Below are 17,120 nucleotides of genomic sequence, written 5' to 3' on the forward strand. Positions count from 1 at the left end.
GGAAGCAACCCTAGCTAAACTCATTGGGCCACACTCTACAGGAAGACACAGCCATGGGAGGGGAACTCATCCCTGAGGAGGCTTTCAGTGGGAGAGGGAGGGGGATGGAGGGATGAAGATGACCAAATGGGATTATGTAAATACACTTTCAACTTTCAAACAAAAAACCCTTTTAAACAATAAAAAAAATTATAAAAAGTATGTTAGGGGGCTGGTAGACTGCTCAGTGGTTAAAAGTGTGTTCTTTTTGCAGAAGATCCCACTTCAGTCCCAGCACCCAAGTTAGGTGGCTCATGACTACCTGTAACTCCAGAGATCTGATGTCTCTACCCTCAAACGCACATACCCTCCCCCATATACACCTCCATATACACCCCCATATACATAGTTGAAAATTAATAAACATAACCATGAAATTTAAAAGAAAAACCTTTATCAAAATAGCTAAGCTATAAGACCAACATCCGTGTGCAGCAACAAAGGAGTGGATGGAGAAACACTGTTTATAAAGTCATAAAGGATAAATTAATGTCATTTACAGGAAAATGGGTGCAAGTGAATTAAGTCAGCTTCAGGAAGACAAATATTGAATGTTTTCTCTCTTTCATGGGTTCTAGATTTTATGGTTATGTAAAAACCACGAATGTATACATAACAAGAAAGTAGAAGTGAAACTCTGCAGGGTAAAGAAAGGGACTAAGAGGAGGGGGAGTGGTGGGAACGGGGAGGCAAGGGATGTGTTCAATGCACGCTATGTACCTGCTAAAATTGTGCTTATGTAACGCATCACCTGTGTAACAAACACATACAATGGAAATCTAAAATGAAAAACAAAACAAAATACCTCAGAGCTGGGAGTAGTGGTGAACTTCTGGAATCCCATGGTTGAGAGATTGTGTCGAGAGGGTCGTGAGCTCAAGCCCGGCCTGGCCCACATTATGGATTTCTAGGACAGTCTAAACTTCGTACTGTAGGATGATGTCATTATGCAGGTGAAAGCAGACAAGATAAAATGAGGCCTATCATTGGACAAGAAGGGAGGGAGGTGGGAACAGAGGTTTTGAAAGGGTGGGAGGAGAGAGAGAGAGAGACTGAGCAAGGACAAGGAGCGGGGAGAACATGGTGACAGATGTTAAGATTCTTCTCTGTGCATAGATACAGGTTGTTATGACTATTTTTAGGGATGGGTATGTACGGGATTTTGTGTGGTCTAGATGAGCAAATTATATCTTATCAATTGGATCAGAGGTTATTGTGTGGTGTGTTCTTTCATGTGGTGACTTAGTTGAGTTCAAGAGAGTGTGTGGTGGCAGGACGCACTGGGCTCTCCACAGAATTGAGATGTGTGCGCCTGGCGTGGTAACGACCCACCAAGGAAAGTGAGTGAACGCATTGCGGACCACCCGGGTCAGAGGGAGCCTGGGAGAGAAATCGTGGAGCAGTGCACTTGGGAACCGGTCTCGACACACGTTTTTTTATTTTTACCGCAACAGCACACAGTGAGAGTGTTTTCTCAATCAGTAAACACAGCAAAGAAAACCAGCATTAAAGGAAAAGGGAAGTTACTGAGGTGGGAAAGAGAAGGGGGAATAGTGAAAGAAGATGGTGCTATCAAAGACACTTGCTATGAAGCCTGATGATCTGAGTTTGATCCTTGGAACCCACTCACCGTCCCAGGAGTCCTCTGACTCATGCGCCACCTACTCGAACAGCTGGACACACTCACACAAATACACTATAAAAGGCAAAAAATGTAGCATCTCGCTCGTGATCCTAGTGCTGAGGGCTGGTGGACCCCAGGGGCATGTTCCAAGCCAATGAGAGACTCCATGGCAAAGAGTAAATATCTCTATCCAGTACGCCAAACCCACTTACAAAACTCAAAAGAAACAAGCACACAACAACAACAACAACAACAACAACAACAAAAACATAATCGAGGAGCTCTTAGGCGTTACGGGGCAGGTGTTTGGAAACCTGCCATTGCTGCTTACATACATCGACATAACACCAAGCTGCCTTCTGAGTATGTTAGCACCCACAGATAAAGGTTTTAATCAGAGAAACCTCTCTTGGCAGAGTACAGAGGCGAATGCAGACATCTGTGGTGAAAGATTCTGAAAATAAAGGGCAGTTGAGATCTCAACGCAGGGAGGACGTTTTTGTACACTGTGTAACGTTTACCCATGTGTTATTCAAATGCGGATTTCTCTTTTCCCTTATGGGAAAAGTGTGTATTCATTCTGTCCTTTTGATGATGTTATAGTGTTTATTGTTCACTTTACATCCCTATCCCTGCCTCATCCCCCCTCACACAATACCTTCCCTCCTCCCCATTCTCCTCGGAGAGTGTGAAGTCCCCCTTCCCCTCCTTGGTATCCTACAACTCTGGATCATCAAATCTCTGCAGGGCTAGGTACATAGGCTGACTTCTCTGCCGTTATGTCTTGTTTCAATCTCGAAATGACATTGCAATGCTTATACCAAGGATCTCCTGCCTCGAGTTTGTGTAATCCAAATTTATTGACAACGCTAAGAATTGTTTACACAAATGTGGTTTCGAGATCGGAACAAGGCTTGAGGGCAGAGAAACCAGCACTTGAATAACAGAAGGATAAACTTTGCACACAGTAGAAAAACATTATGCCTACAGCTCTATCTTAAAGAGGACGTCCCTTCCTTAGGGCTGAGGAAACGTTGTGGAAAAGGGGCAAGAAGAGTGTGCAGGCAGAAGGGCCACTGTTTAGAGGCTCTAGCAGGGGAGCGCAGCTTCTTGCACACCCTTGACTTAAGACGAGTCTGCGTCTACAGGAAAGAGTTTCCTCCTCTGCTGAGCGTGCGTGTGGGGGAGGATGCCTGTGGAGCGGTGAGGGAGGAAGCTGACGTGCACCTAGCCAGCCAGATCAACTGAATCCACACTGCAGTCAGTGGGGTGATGGACGGCTCAACCGGTTTGCCCTCACATGCGAAACGCCTGACATGACGCTGGCTGCCGTGAACTCACAGGAGCTGTAGTTCCTGATTTTGACAATTATTGGCCCCAGTTTTAGACAAATGGCGTCCTATCCAGGAAGCTGCCTATCATACGTGGTGCCACATGTGTTTTCTTGTATCAGTTTTGGTGTTTTATGTTTACATCTTTGATCCATTTGGAGGTAGTTTTTAACACAAGGAGATGAGTATGGATGTGACTTTGTCGTTCTGCGTGCGTGTGGGTATTCCCGTTTCCCCCGTATCATTTATTGAGGGTGCTTTCTTTTCTCTAGCTTGTTTTTTGTCATCTTTGTCAACTATTAAGCAGTGGAGTTACGAGTGTCCGTGCTTGGGTCTTGGATTTTTGTTTCACTGGTCCACATGTCTCTTTCTATGCCGGTGCCATATTTGTTTTTCTTCACCGTATTTTAAGGTCTGGAATGGTAATCCCTCCAGCATGGTTCCTCTTGCTCATGATTGTTTTGGCTATCTAGGTGTCTTTGTGGTTCCATATAATTTTTAGACTTGTTTTTCTTCTGTTTCTGTGAAGAATGAGGTGAGAATTTTGATTAGAATTTCATCGAATCCATAAGAAACTTTTGGTAAAAACATCATTTTCACAATTTTAAACATGAAATATTTTTATTTCAGAATAAAATGAAAAAAAAAAAAAGACTACCATAAACATGGGATGCCTTTCCATTTTCCAATGTCTTTCTCTCTTTTTAATTATTATTATTATTATTTTTTCTTTTCTTTTTTTCGGGGCTGGGGATTGAACCCAGGACCTTGCGCTTCCTAGGCAAGCGCTCTACCACTGAGCCAAATCCCCAACCCCTTTTTAATTATTATTAATATTTTTATTTACATTGCAGCCATTTCCCTCCTCCAGGTCCCCCCCCAGTTCCTCATCCCATTCCCCCTCCCCCTTGCCTCCGAGAGGTTGCCCCCTCCCACCCCCGTGCATCCCCCTTCCCTGGGGCCTCAGGGTGCCTTGGGCTAGCCCATGTATGCTGCCTGACTGGTGGCTCAGTCTCGGAGCTCCTAGGGGTCTGGGTTAGTTGAGACAGCTGATCTTCTTATGGGGTCACCCTGCTCTTCCGCTCCTGTGTCTTTATCTCTTTCTCCACAGGTTTAATGGTTTCGTTGTAAAGAGTTCTTCAGTCCTTAGTTAGGTCCACTCCTAGACATTTTCTTTTCTTTAAGGTTATTATGAATGGGTGTACATCCATGATCTCCTTCTATATGTATTTGTTGATAATGTTATTGATTTGTGTAAGCTGATTCTGTATCTTGCCACTCTGTTGAATTTGTTGATCATTTTTTAGAATTTTGAGATCTCTAATGTGTAGTATCACATCAAATAGGGTGAGTTTGACTTCTTTCTCTGTTTGCATCCTTTTAATTTCCTTACTGCTGTAGATAGTACTTTGAGCACAATATTGAAAAGGAGTGGGAGAAGTGAATGTCCCTATTTTTTTCCTGATTTCAGTGAGATCTCTGGCCTTCAATTTATGTAGGGAGCTCCAGGCTTTCAGATTTCCTAAGTCAGCACCCAGGATGAGATGACCTTCTGTTATGGTTTGCCCTGGAGTTATCTGTATTTTGATGCTAATTCCACTGCCCCAGGGACAGCTGCCTAGTCACATAATCAGGACTCAGGTGACTTCTCCAGAACCTTCTCCCCATTGAATTTGTAAAATACAGGTGAGGGGCAGGTACAGGATAGAAGGAGGCCTGTCATTGGAGGAGAAGGAAGGATGGGCGGGAGAGAAGTTTGAAGGAAGAGGAGGAGACAAGGGGAGAGAGGAGGAGACAGGGTGGAGGAGAGGGGCTGAGAAGCCGTGGCAGGACAAGATGGCAGGTGATGTTAAGATTCTGCTCTGTGTATTTACAGGTTGTTATTAATGTTCTCAAGGGATGGATAGTACCGGGCTTTGTATGTTTAAGTGGGCAATTATATCTTACCAATTGGATCTAAGATTATTGTGTTGTGTGTTTTTTTATGTGAGGGTTTGAGTGTAGGAAAGTGTGCGGCTGGGCTGTGTTTCCACCAAGATATCTAGCAGATATTTTGGGGCACCGAGGTGTGGACCTAGCGGGGTAAAAGACCATCAATTTTTTTTTTTATTTTTATATTTTTACAACAACAATCTTCAGTTATTCAGTTGCATTTAAATTGTACATGATCCTGTGAGAAACTCCTCACATACATTCCTGTGAATTTCCTCAATAAACTCATTGGTTTATCATGTAGGACATTAGTGGTGGTATCTTTACTTTGGTTTGTTGTTGGCTCCCTATCCATGTGAGCAGATCCTTGTTCATATCTCTTCAGGAATAGCGTCACGGGAACCTTGCACGTGCGCGTGCACACACACACACACACACACACACACACACAACTTTATGTATCTCTATATAACCTAAGCTCTACAAACAGAGATTACTACAGAAGAAATTTAGTATTTGTCTCTGTTTTATAGTATATTTTGCTTAACATGACAATTTTCAGTACAGCTATTTACAGCAGATAACACAATTTCACTCTTCTTTGTGGATGAACAAGATTCCATTGTAAATATGTCGCATTTTCTGTAGGTAAATATAAATGTTTTCATTCATTTATCTGTTGATGGACTTGCTAATTCTTTATCCTAGCCATCGTGAATTGTAGAGCAATAAACTGGATGTTCTTTGGTGTTTTGCATCTGTAGCGGGGTGAGGGTTGACACAGCTGGGGCACAAGGCAGTCTTGGTGGTTTTGGTTTTGAAGGGGTGAGCTGAGCTCTAAGCACACGACATTCATTTCTCTCTGCTCTTACCCATGATGCGATGTCTGCAGATGCTTTAACATCTCTCCATCTTGACTTCCTTGCTATGAAATACTTCATAGCCTGGCACACAATTCTTTCATTAAAAAAAAAATGTCGTGTTGTGTTAGGCAAAATAAGCCAGAAGGACAAACATCACATGGTTTTTATCTTTTGCAGAGTCTGGACTTAGGGAAAAAAAAGCTGACGTGAAAGTAGAACTGGACTACAGAAAAGGAGGAAGGGGTCTACATGATGTTCGTGTGGCTTGGGGAAGACTTCATTGCCACATCTAAAACTGACAATCACTTGCTTTCTGGACTCTGCAAAAGTACTTATGCAAAATTAGAAAACCTACAGACAAGCAGAAGAGCAGGCCAAGGGAATGAAGTAGCAAAACCTAGAAGGGAGACCCCAGGTTTGTGATCCCAGCACTCGGGGCTCATACAAAAGAATTGCAAGTTCAAGGCCAGTGAGGACCACACAAGACCCTGTTCATAAAAAACAAAACCAAAATAGAATATTGGACATACACTTAAGGAAAGCTTAAATTCATTAGGATTTGAAGCACAAGTGATGATATATCGGTCACTTTATTCTAAATAAAATAGCAAGCAGTGAACAAGGTGGGTAGATGCAGGAGAGATGGCTCAGTGTTTAAGAGTATTCGGCTTTTGTCAAAAACTAGAATTCATTTCTCAGCTTCCATATCAGGTGGCTCCTAGTCTCTTGTGACTTCAGCTTCTGGAGATCCAAAGACCTTCTAGCCTCCCCAGATACTTGAATTCACACACACGTACATGCTTATATATACATATTTACGAAATATTTAAAAAGAGGATAACTTTTTATTTGTATGTAGCCCAGGCTGGCTTTGTATCAATGACCCTTCCCTGTCAGCCTTCTGACTTGTAGGATTACAGGTGTGCACCACTGCACCTAGGTGAAAGGGTGGGCCGTTGTTAGAGTCGGTGAGGATATGGAGACAAGAGAATCATTGGTCACTGCTGACTGCAGTATAAATTCAGTCATTTGGGAAAGCAATTTGGAGGTGAAAGTGTGTAGTAAAATTGCAGCAAAATATGTTCTGTGATAAATTTGTGCATGTGTACATGCGTGTGCATGTGTGTATATATGAATGTGTGTATGTATGTATGTATATGATGTGTATGATATGCATGTGCATGTGTATGTATGTATATGATGTGTGTGATATGCATGTGCATGTGTATAGTGTAATATATGTGTGTGCATGCATATGGTGTGTGTGTGTGTGTGTGTGTGTGTGCCAGAGGTTAGGTCACATGTTCTCCTCTAGCACTCTCCGCATTATTTTTTATATTCTCTGTATGTAGACACATGTGGAGGTCAGAAGACAACTCTGTGGGTTGGTGTCTCTTTGTCAAGGCTCTCATGAAATAAATTCTGGCCACCAGGCTTGCAAGGGGAGCATTTTTACCCATCAAACCACTCCGCCAGTCTGACTATACCTTATTTTTTTTAAAAAAGGGATCTCTCATTGAACCTAGAACTAATGGTTCCAGCAGACTGGCTGGACGGTGAGTTCCAGGGATCCTTCTGTTTTCACCCATGGCTGGGGTTATAAATGCTTGCTGCCGAGCCACGCCTTTTTATGTAGGCGTGTGAATTAGGCCCTCGTGCTGGTGAATCAAGTTCTTTACTAATGGACCCATCTCCCTAGCCTTTGATATTTAGAAAATATATATTCTTTTTTTTTTAAAAGATTTATTTATTATATATAAGTACCCTGTAGCTGTCTTCAGACACACCAGAAGAGGGCATCAGATCTCATTACAGATGGCTGTGAGCCACCATGTGGTTGCTGGGATTTGAACTCAGAACCTCTGGAAGAGCAGTCAGTGCTCTTAACCACTAAGCCATCTCTCCAGCCCGAAAATATATATTCTTAAAGTGAGGTTGTTCCAAGGAAATGTTTACTTCCCGGGAGGCTCATTTGGAGTTGTTTATGGCATCAGAGTTGGGGGTAATCCCCTTGTTTCCCCCGCCCATGAGTAGTGAAGGAATCCATAGGCTTGATGAGGACATACAACAAATCAGTCAGACCTTAGTCATACAGGTGTAATAGTTTCAGATCTCAAAGAGCTAATGTTGGGAGAAATAGAAATTACTCTAGTTAAAAAACCATCAGGGTTAAAGGGAAATGTGAGGGTTAAAGTGATGAATGAGGTTGAAGGCACAGGAAAAGATAAACAAAAGGGCTTGCAGGTGGTAGGAGATTAAGTAATGGGAAGGACCAGGATCTGGGGGAAAAGCCCACCTGGCTCCAGTAAGTGCCTTTAGGAGCTGTTTCTAAAGGAGCAGATACATCCTGTTCACCAAGGCACACATACAAGGCACCATCGCCCTTTCTCAATTCTACTCATACTTCTAACTTTAATATGCATTTAATTGTACCAGGCTGAATTGTAGGGAAAGATGGCTTCAAGAAAGTCTCACCTGCTCCAGGAAGGAGACATTCACAGACCCTCCCCATGACCAAAGAGGGAAGGGAAAATGGAAGAATAAGACATTGAAGTCCAGAGGCTGGCAGCCCTCACCAGGGGCCACTTAGCCGAGTGAGAGCCAGTCCCTGTGGAAAGCGGACTTAGCTTTCCTTTCCGTGTCTCCTTAAGACAAATCTTGATTTCTCTCTCAGTCTACGTGTGCCCCAGTGTGAATTCTTTCTGTTCAGGGGCTGAAGGTGCAAAATTGCTGCTGCAGTTTGGATGGGGAACTTCAGGAGGCCTCTCCCACCTGTAACAGAAATAACTGGTGATGTAATTACACTTGGCACACACACACACACACACACACACACACACACACACACACACACACACCACACCACACCACACCACACAGTTATGTGTAAACTTTAAGCACCTGCATCAAACACATCAACATGGACCTTTAGGATAAAGAGTTAACCCCCGTGGGTTATCAATGCTTAGAGGAGTGGTGTTAGGGCAAGGTTGTTGTTTTTCCAAGAAAACAGGGAGGCCCTACTTTTCTTCTCAGAAGGCTTCTTGTTGAGAATGGCATTTCTCTTTCCTTCATTATCAGGAAATGAGGGGCAGGGCATGACAGGATCACAGCTTCCAGGCAGGGAACACCCCAAGTAGTTCTGAAGAGGAAGGAGAAGGAGAAGGAGAAGGAGAAGGAGAAGGAGAAGGAGAAGGAGAAGGAGGAGGAGAAGGAGAAGGAGAAGAGGGAGGGGGGCGGGGGCGGGGGAGGGGAGGGGGAGAGGAGGGGGAAGGAGTAGGGGGAGGGGAGGGGGGAGGGGGAGAGGAGGGGGAAGGAGTAGGGGGAGGGGAGGGGGGAGGGGGAGAGGACATACTTTAGATACTTAAGAAAGAGTTCATATGGAATTGATTCATCAGATCCGATGAAGGAGAATGTGTTAATATACTTGTCAGAGGAGGTTTTCTGAAAGAGCTACTGTTGGAATGCTGCCTTCAAGGACATAGGCACAGGGTCTCCCTATGTAGCCCTGGTTGACTTGATCCTCACAGACACGCACCTGCCTCTGAGTCCCAAACCCTGGGATTAAAGGCTGGTTACTGCTTTGAAATTTTATCATTTATTGTTTTTTTGTTTGTTTTTGTTTTTGTTATTGGTGTGTGTGTGTGTGTGTGTGTGTGTGTGTGTGTGTGTGTGTGTGTGTGTGTAGTGTGTGTGTGTGCATGTGTGGAGGTCAAGTACAATTTTTGGAAGTTAGTTTTCTCCTATCATATGGATCTAAGGTATTGAACTCAGGTCATTAGGCTTGGTAGCAAGTGTGCTTAATCTGAGACATCTTGCCAGCCCTCAGCTTTCTCCTTTTCATGTAGTCCAGGACTGCACTCTATGGAATTTTGCCATCCACTTTCAGTGGGAGTATTTCCACTTCAAGTTAATCAATGCTCCCCCACCCCTGGCATGCCCAAAGCCTTGTTTTTAGACCTACATGATTTTGAACCTTGCCACATTGACAATCAGTTATCAGCTGCAGAGTTGGAGGCTTAAGAGAAACCCTTTCTCTGGAGATGCTAAGATGAACAGAGGGGAACTCATCTGAGGATAGGCGTCAGCTGTGGCCAGTCTATATAAAACAAGCAGAGTTTTGCTCTGCACTAATGGGGGAAGAAATGAACCCAGGATTGAGCCTCAGGACAAGGAGCCCTCTGTAGCTTGCAGTCTCTTTAACTCTGTGGCCAGAGCACCACTGAAGCACCAATGCTTCCAGAAAAGTCTCCTCTGACTCCCCAGGTACATGAATGAGTTCCCCACCCCTTCCTGTTTTCATGTGCCTATTTCTGTATGTATTTCACATGCATATGTATGTGCATGCACATGTGGAAGCCCAAGGTTGATGTTAGGGATCATCTTCAATCACTCTTCCATTCAGTGAAGCAGAGTCTTTCATCAAACCCAAGGCTTTCTCTGGAGTTCTCGTTTCTACCTTCTCCAGTCGGAATGACAGTAAGTCTCCTAGGCCATGTGGCATTTAGGTGCATCCTTGAAATCCAAACTGTAGTCTGCATTCTCCTGTGGTAAGCACTTTAACCACTGAGCCATCTCCCCAGTGGAGTCTTTATAGCCAAAGAATCGGTTCCAAACTGATCCTTTCCTAAGAATACATTCTCGTGGCTAATGGCTACCTTGAACAGAGGTTATAGTGACAGCTCATTGCAAAGGGGATATTACTATTCAGTTGCTTCTTTTAATTCTCTCTCTCTCTCTCTCCCTCCCTCCATCTACCTATTGATCTATCTTTCTATCTATCATATTTATTTATTTATTTATTTATTTATTTATTTAGAAAGAGAGAGAAAGGGAGAGAGAGAGAGGGACAGGGAGAGAGAGAGAGGGACAGGGAGAGGGAGAGGGAGAGGGAGAGGGAGAGGGAGAGGGAGAGGGAGAGGGAGAGGGAGAGGGAGAGGGAGAGGGAGAGAGTATTTGTGTCTGTGAGTGCATGGGAGTGGAGATGGGAGGACAGAAGAGGGTGCTGGAGCCCCTGGAACTGGAGTTACAAGCGCTTGTGAGCTGCCTGACACTGGTTCTGGGAACTGAACACAGGTCCCCAATAAGAGCAGGATGTGCTCTTACCCACGGAGTATTTCTCTGGTCCTTAGACATTTAGACATTCTTGAAAGCACAGGGAGCAAATACAGTGGACATTTTAGAAGATGCTCTGTTCCTGCCTGGTCTCATTCTTTTGAGTCTGTCTCCAAGGAGTTTCATTTTGAAAGTTGGTGTTCAGAATATTAGAAAACCTTGGTATGTTGACCCATTGACAGTCTATTGAGTTGTTTTGTACATTTGGAGGATTCATAAAGAGGCGGCCACATGGCCCACATCCTTCCTGATCTTAATTTTGTCTCTTCCTCATTACAATCATGAGATGCGTCTCTGCAACAGCTGTAAACATGCAAAAATAAAATTCTTAGTTAGCAACAGATAAGAGAAAGCTTCCTTAGCTGAGTAAGGGGTCAGTTACAGGAATGTTTTTCTTAATCACGGAATATGAAAACAATGTTTCTGATAAATTTAAGAACAAGATGAAGATAGCTCTAGGCTAGGAAGTTTAAGTTTGCCCTAAAAGAAATTAAGTTCTGGTGAGCTGCTGAGAGTGGAGGCTGGTGTTATCTCCCAGGGCTGCTGAGAGTGGAGGCTGGTGTTTATCTCCCAGGGCTGCTGAGAGTGGAGGCTGATGTTACCTCCCAGGGCTGCTGAGAGTGGAGGCTGGTGTTACCTCCCAGGGCTGCTGAGAGTGGAGGCCGGTGTTACCTCCCAGGGCTGCTGAGAGTGGAGGCTGGTGTTACCTCCCAGGGCTGCTGAGAGTGGAGGCTGGTGTTATCTCCCAGGGCTGCTGAGAGTGGTGGCTGGTGTTTACCTCCCAGTGCTGGAGAAGCAGAGGCAGAAGGTTGCAGTATCAGCTTGGGCTACACAGTACGTTTCAGGCCAGCATGAGCTCTATTGTGAGGCCCTGTTTCAAAACACAAGGCACGGCAAGTGAGATGCCTGAAACAAACTTGTTTCTCAAGCCTGATGACTTGGATTCAGTCCCTGGAAGGAAGGTGTGTAAATGTCAAAGGGGAGAACAGACTCCAAGTCATCTTATGGCCTTCATACTTGTATGGTGGCTCATGTGTGTGCATATGTGCATGTGTGTGCACACAAACAGACAATCACGTTATAAGGACCCAAATTTGGCTTCTCAGGTTAGTGGGCATCTTTAACCTCAGTACTGGGATGCTCAGAGAACAGTAGATTCCACGGTGCTGTTAGACATATAGCTGCTAGGTGTGGTAGCACCTTCCATGTTCAGTGATAGACTGTATCTCAGAAAACAAGAGAGAGGGGCTGGAGAAAGGGGCATTTGTTGCTCTTGAAGAGGACTCAGCACCCACATTGTGGCTTACAACCATATATTTTCTGTAAAACTCACTGTAGCTTTTATGTATATACCAGTGGCACACATAAACACACACACACACACACACACACACACACACACACACGTGTACAGGCACACACATAGAAGGTATATGGTGTCTGATGAATGATACCTAAGGTTGATTCCTGGCCTCCAAATACATTTGCACAATGTATGTATCAGCCACTGCACACAAATGCATATGCACACACATACAAGCACTAATAACTAATAATATTTCATAAATTAAAAATAAGGTGAAGAATAATAGAAGAAGACATTTGATTTTACTTCTGGCCTCCACGTGAACCTGCACGTGTGTGCCTGCACTCACATATGAACATGAACACATACAGAACAAAACAAACATACCTCTTGCTCTTTTCCCCATGCAGTAAGAAGCAACAAGAGAAAATCCTATAAATCTTGGAAAGGTAAAAGCTACTATCATTCAGCCAAGAAAGTTCTAATTTATTGAGTTAATGTTTTACTGGCCTTGCAGGATTGACCTAATCTCACTTTCCATATCTCTCTCTATCTATCTATCTATCTATCTATCTATCTATCTATCTATCTATATGTGTATATGTGTATATGTATATGATATATATGTATAGGATATATATGTATATGATGTACATGTACATGTATATATAACATATGGAAATTATTTATATGGGTATATATTTAAAGACACTCTCTTCAATTCTTTTCCCTATTTTTTCTTTTGTGTATAAGTTCTTTAAAAACCACAGAACATTGTTTCTGTCTTACATTTGCCAGTGAAGAGGAGAAATCCTGATAATCATATAGGAAAACATTACCGTCTTCATTCTCTTGCCTCTCCACCTCTGAGATGACAAGCATGTGCCTCGAGGCCAAGTTCTAGGCATTGAACTCAGGTCCTCATGCTTGTGAGGCAAGCACTTGACCAACTGAGCTGCCACCCTGGTTCAGACACAGCAAGGTTCCTCAGAGACCCTATTCCCCCCAGCCCCCAGTATCACCCATTGGCCAGAGCATCTGTCTTCAGGTCCTGCCTGTAGCAATCACAGATGAGGTATTCAAATGAACTTCCATTTATTTCTGCATTTATTATTGGAATTCATCTGGAAAGGAAACCAAATGGATTGTCTGATGGGTTATCTTTAATTATCAACTTGACACAACATAGCATCTATCACCTTTGTAGAGAAACTCAGTGATGGACTGTCTAGATCAGGCCTGTGGGGCTTCCCTACCTTGATTGCTTTAATTGATATCAAAAAGCTCCACCGGATGTGGGTGGCACTGCTTTCTGGCTGTGGACCCTGGAGTGTCCAAGAACAGACAGAGTGAGCTGAGCTCATCCTATCTTCTCTTGACTTTGAATGTGCTTTGGCTTCACTGCCTCAAGTCCTACCCATGCGACCTCTCAGCAATGCTAGGGCATAACCTGGATTTGTGAGCTGTAAAATCTTCTCTTTTCAGCTGCTTCTTGTCAGGAGATTTTATCACGGTGAAGGAAATGAAACTAGGATAGGGTGTTCCTTTTTAGAGTCCCACCAAAGAAGTTTTAGGTCTGCAGGATAAATGGTGGGGGACGGAAGTCACAGAGCTCTCCCACAATCCACGTCCTGTCTGAATCATTCCCAGTCTGAAAGACGTCCTATTGGAGTGTAGACCTGGTTAGGTTTTTTTTTTTTTTTTTTTTGTAAAAAGATTTATTTTATTTCACTTTGGGCTGGAGACATAGCTCATTAGTCAAGAGTGTGTACGGCTTCTCCAGAGTTCCCAGCTCACAGGTGCTTGTGATTGTAGTTCTAGGGAACGTGACTCCATCTCTGTTTCTGCAGACACATGCGCTCATGTGCTCATACTCACATGTAAACACACAATTAAAGATAAATCACTTTAAAGATAAAGTGTGTGCATGAGTGCTTGTGTCTGTGTGCATGTAAATGCAAGTTCTCATGCAGGGGAGGGTTGCAGCTGGCTTCCCTAGAACTGGAGTTACAAGTGTGTGTGACATGTCCAATACTGATGCACATACTCTTAGCCAACCAGTGGACTGAGCCCAGGGGCCCCAGTGGAAGAGCTCGGGAAGGACTGAAGGAGCTTAGTGGAATTGTAATCCCATAAGAAGAACAATATCAACTAACGGACCATCCAGAGCTCCCAGGGACTAAACCATCAACCAAAGAGTATACATGGAGAGATCCAAGACATATGAAGCGGAGGATGGCCTTGTCTGACATCAATGGGAGGGGAGGGAGGCTTGATGCCCCAGCATAGGGGGATGCTAGAGGGGTAAGGCGGGAGTGGGTGAATGGGTGGAGGAGCACCCTCATAGAAGCAAAAGAGATGGGGGGGAGAGGGAGATGGGATGGGTATGCGTGTGTGGAGGGATATGGGAAGGGGAATATCATTTGAAATGTAAACAAATAAAATGATTAATAAAAAAAAACAAGTGGGTGTAAACTTTCTGAAATAGATGCCGAGAACTGAATGTGGATCCTCAGACACACCAGAAGAGGGCATCAGATCCCATTACAGATGGTTGTGAGCCACCATGTGGTTGCTGGGATTTGAACTCAGGACCTCTGGAAGAGCAGTCAGTGCTCTTAACTGCTAAGCCATCTCTCCGGCCCCAGATGCCGAAAACTGGATGTGGATTCCCCCACAAGAGCAACAAGTGCTTTTACCCATGAGTTACAGCTCCAGTAGGTTCTTCTACTAAGTGATAGGCTCAAATTGTCATAAGCTACCACCCAAAAGCATCTTCTATTGGGGTTCTCTCTTGATGTTATAAATTCCATAGGATTGGACACATGTGTATTTACACACATTGATCATTACGCCACACAGAATGATTTTGCCACTTAATAACCTTCCATGAATCATCTATTCACAAGGAGATTTAGAAAATTCTCTAGCAGGATTATAAAACCAACTTGACAAGTAGATTGTTGGGACTTGCTAAAGATGCCCTAGGCAGAGTGGAAAACAGGGAGGGAGGCTCTTAATTCAATATTTTTTTAAAAGGATTTACTTTCATTTTAAAATTATGTGTATGTGTAAATATTGGTGTTCTCAGAGCCCAAAAGAGGGCATAGATCCCCTGGGGCTGAAGCTACTGGTGCTCGTGAGCTAATGGACATGGGTGATGGGAACCAAACTCAGATCCTCTGTAGGTGTAGTAGGTGCTTATCACCATGGAGACAGTTTCCTAGCTCCCCAGGTGGATGGAGCTTTAGTCTCCCAGAGTGATTAATTGATCCTTTTGATTCCTCATACTGAGATATTTGACACAAAAGTACATTTTCTCTTTAAAAGCTAAATAGAGACCAAAAATTTGAAAGAGAGCAGGGAGAGGTATACGGGAGGGTTGAAAGGGAAGCAGGGGAAATGATGAAGTTATAGTATAATCTCAAAAGATAAAAGAAATAATTATAAATGAAGCAAAATAAAAGGTCTAGGGCTGGGGAGATGGCTCAGTTGCTAAAGCATTTGCTGAGCAAGCATAAAGACTTGAGTTCAGATCCCTAATACCCAGGTTAAGTCAGGAGATGCTAGAGCATGCTGAAATGTTAGAGTTAGCCCAACACTGGTGGAGTGCAGAGACAGATGGAGTTCTGAAACTTACTGTCCAGGCTTTTCAAGCAGTTAATGAATGTCAGGTTCAGTGAAAAACCCTTCTCAGAAAACAAGATAGAGGGCAACTGAGAAAGACAACTGATTTTGACCTTTGGCCTCCATATGACCACTTGTACATGTGCACACATCTACACAAAATTGGATATACATTCATACACCACACACACAGATTCACACATACACCTCCTCACACACATACGCACATGCACATACAGAGCACACATTATACACACACCACACACCCATGTAGTACATACACAATGCACCCCCAACATATGCAGACACATATCACACAGCACACACACATGCATACATATACATACACCCATCCACAGGATGTACACAGCAATAGACATACACATATAGCACATGCATGTAAATATACGTTGCACACACATATGCATATACACACAACACATAGAACACATTAACATATGGGTTAATTAACATACACCTCAGCTGATAGAAAAATTGCACAAGAATGAGGAGAACCATGAGTGATGGACGCTCATGAAAACATTCTACAATTTTTGTTTGGGTTTTCTTAGTAGTGGAGCCTGAGACAAGTATTTGGGTATCAGTAATTTGTCTAAGAGGAGAGCATACAACATACAGTAGAGTGGAAGAAAATCAAGAGGGCCAGTCAGGGAAAGAAAGGACAGTAGGGCAAGAACATGGGTAGGCTTATGATTATTATATGGGCAACCAGGATTCAGATAACCAAGAGCCCCAGAGAGGTACTGTAGAAGTAATTAATTTAGTTAAAAGTTAGTGTTCAGTTCTAAATTCAAACTGTTTGTGGAGGACATTTTTTTTTTGTGGTCAACCCCAGCAGAGGAAGGGGAAGTCTATCGAAATGTGTTTTTCTTATGGCTTGGAGATTGACAAAGTCCAGTCTCTACATGCCTGGATGGTGATGGATGTGGACGAACATTCCAGGCTTGAATCACCTCTTTGGCTTTCTTGGTGTCTGGCCCCATGCAGATTTTCTATTCTACACCAAGTTACCCATTGGCATAAATACCATGGTGGTCAATGGCACATAAGAAAAGAAACCCATCACTTAGTAACAGAGACAAAGTCCCACTCTTTAATTATTTCATAAAGAGAAACAAGACTAACAGAAGGACAGGCCTAGAAAAGTAGGTCTGATAGTAGCCACATGTGACCTCATGGGGGGGCTATGGAGCCTGAAGTATCCTGCATAGTTGTCCCATGCTGACCCTAACATGTTGTATCTCATCTATGTGAGCTTCACC

General features: G+C 43.5%; 1 long non-coding RNA gene across 14 annotated transcripts in view; it reads left to right on the plus strand.

The window, feature by feature from the left end:
• The window catches only part of LOC148002098 (uncharacterized), a 158,037-nt gene that overhangs the window by 40,420 nt on the left and 100,497 nt on the right, over window positions 1-17,120 (plus strand). The gene's annotated exons all lie outside the window — the stretch shown is intronic.

The sequence above is a fragment of the Rattus norvegicus genome, chromosome 12, assembly GCF_021556685.1.
Source record: "Rattus norvegicus strain SHRSP/BbbUtx chromosome 12, alternate assembly SHRSP_T2T, whole genome shotgun sequence".
NCBI classification, from domain to species: domain Eukaryota; kingdom Metazoa; phylum Chordata; class Mammalia; order Rodentia; family Muridae; genus Rattus; species Rattus norvegicus.